A 3,053-nucleotide genomic window follows, 5' to 3' on the forward strand; every position below is an offset into this window, starting at 1 on the left:
AGCCGCGTCGCCAGGCCGCGACGACACTGCGCCGCCGCTCTTCGCGGCCCAGGGAGGGCGAGAGACGGCGAAGGGGGCCGGCGGCCGGGGGCGGGGCGGGGCGGGCGGAGGCGGGGCCTGGGGCGGGGAGCGGCGGCGACGCGGGCCGGAGGGGCGTGGTCGGGAGCGGGGGCGGGGTCAAGCGCGGCGGGGAAGCGGCGCGGAGGTTCTGGGCTGCGGCGGCCGCGGTGCGCTCCGAGGGGCCGGGCGGGAGGAGGGGCAGTGAGGGAGCGAGAGTGCCACGATCCCGCGGGCTGGCGTTGAGATTATTTGGTTAAGCGAAGAGGACAAGTGTAACAGAGCCACGGGTGGATGGGGTTGATGATAAATGATGGGAGATGAGGTGATGATCCCGGTGACGTTTGTGATAACAAGATTCACCCTCAGGAAAGAGCCAGCGCTGGAGAGGGAAGGACCACTGTCTTGGAACCCGGAGGCAACCTGGCTGAGGTTGCAGTCATTGCAAAGCAAAACCAAAATACGTATATTAGTGTATGAAAACAACTTCAGTAGCACAGATGCAACCGACCAGGGCAAAATAATAATAACCACGAGTCAGCTTTACCAATTGAAAATAATTTTAACGGCAGTATAAATAGGAGCAGTATGGGATAAACAAGTAGAAGGAGACTCATAAAATGAAGAGAAATATCCTTCATTAGAAATCTACAAACTGGTGGAGGCAGCCCGTCTTGGTTACTCTCACATGCTTGTGCAACTCCAGAGCTTGGGATTTCCTCTTATACTGGACATTGGGAACTTCTCACAGATACCAGATTACAGTATGACAAAACTCAAACCAAGTCTCACCACACTGTCACAATTAACAGCTCAGTCGTAATAAGAATATATTTCTGTCGTAGTGGGACACCTGCCCTGGTCCAAATGGCCAGTGCTTTTGCTTCAGCCCTTCAGGAACTGTATTTATTGTATTTCTTGTTTTTCAATACCCAGTACTTAAAATCAGCCCCACTTACCAGTTGCAATTTTTCTGAATATCAGATTTCTTTTATTATCCTGATCTCAACTCAGATGCTTAATTTCCTGTATACATAACTCCTGAATTTCTGAAGCCAATTTGTATGACTAGCACTATATTGTTTCTACTTATATTCATCCCTTAAACTTTTTTTTTTAATGCTTACTATTTTACCTGGCTCACTCCTGTACTCTTATGTGAAGATCCTTTAAGTCATGATTAGAATGCCATCCTCATTGTAGGTGCTATACTTTTGTTTATAATGAGTTGAACTTTTAACAAGTGGGCTCACATAAAGCTTTTTCTCCTATTGGGATTTATTACTAAACAAAGGTCTTTGACAATCAGAGACAGAACCTCCTATGAATATCTGCATACTCGCTCCATGTGACCTCCGATGGAGGAAACCCCTGGGCTCCATCCTCCTTATGGAAGAATACAATTAGGGCAAAGAAGAGCCTGTCTGCAGAAATGCCTACATTTTCTGCAGAGTTGAGCCTAGGAATTAGTTTTAGTAAACACACTTAGTAAATAAGCGGACTTGAGAACAAAATGTACAGATAGGGCTATTTTATTTTGTGGATCCAAAGTGCCCCACGATGCAAGGAATAAATGACTCAGGCAGAATTGGTGCACAAACATCTGCCAGACAGATATTTCAAGCTTCATCCAATCATTATATCTTCAGATTTATTAACATCAACATGATCATTCTGAATTTATAGATGAATGAAACCAGGTACAGACATTGTGGACTTTCAATTCTGCCCCATGTATCTGGGCTGAAGCTCTGGGGATGTGCTAACCCTCAGCATTCTCAGATGAGCTTTCAGGTTATTCATCTTGAACAGGCATCTTCTCACACTTGTGAAATGTGAGTGCCTTGAAATAAAAAGAAGCCATGGATGAACAATCCAAATCATTGGAGAAAGGTTGGTAGGTAAATGGCACTATTAAAAATGAAGAGAGCCTTGTTTCCTGTGAACTAAAAATGGATAGCTCCAATTATTGTTCCTTCTACACATGAAGATGGTACAAAGTTAGTTAATTATAAATAATGCATCCAGCCATAGAAGGGATGAGCTATATGCTATGTTATTGTACATTAAAAACCTTTATGAGTGTGGCAAGAGACGCATATACCAACAGCTGCTAAATTCAGAATCCTGAAGCAGTATCGTATTTTAATGGAAGTGAAGAACAGTACAGTCTGTTGCTCTGGGGATTTCTCTCTACATAAAATGATCTTAAATCTACATGAGATTTTTCACAGTGATTTCAAAGCACTTATAAAAATCAGTTTTCTTTATTTGCACATCTTTCAATCTATCCTCAACCACTCGACTTGCAACAGTGCTTTTCAGAATAAAATAAATTTTAGAATCAATCCCCCAGTGCAGAAGTCTTATTTTTTTCCTTCTTTCCCTCTCTCCTTTATTCCCTTCCTTGTTCTTTCCTTCCTTTAGTTCCCTCCTCTCTCCCTCTCTCCCTCCCTCCCCTTCTTCCTTCCTCTCTCCCACCCCCAGTCCCTCCTTAGTTTCTTCATTTGTTTGTTGGTTCTTTCTCTTTACTTTTTTATTTCTTTATTTCTTTCCTATTCTCAACGACTGTTCCAGAGCTTGGCACTTTGTGTTGGATGTGTCTTGAAAGTTGAACATGAATTATCACCCCCTTTTCATGGCAGAAGAGAAAACGTAAGCAGGTCTAAAGTGGGTTGCAAATCTAAGCAGAAGCAATGCCCCTTTTTCTTCTAACTGCTGAGAAGCTTGCTTCACACAACCCATAGTTGGAGCTATGTCTCGGGGTGACTTAATTCAAGTGACACCTAAGTCTGGGAAGCCAGCCAACATTTTAAAGAGAATTTCTGCAAGAATTTTATGTCTTGAGATAGGTAAATTCAAGTTCTAAACCTTAGAACATAAGTTAAACACTACATAGTCTTTCAGAACAATAAAATGCAAGCAATAAAACAAACTTGACACTATATAAAGTCCTTGGGCTGAAGTCTTATTTGTCTGTGATCTATATCTCTTGT

Source organism: Marmota marmota, unplaced genomic scaffold, assembly GCF_001458135.2.
Source record: "Marmota marmota marmota unplaced genomic scaffold, marMar, whole genome shotgun sequence".
NCBI lineage: Eukaryota > Metazoa > Chordata > Mammalia > Rodentia > Sciuridae > Marmota > Marmota marmota.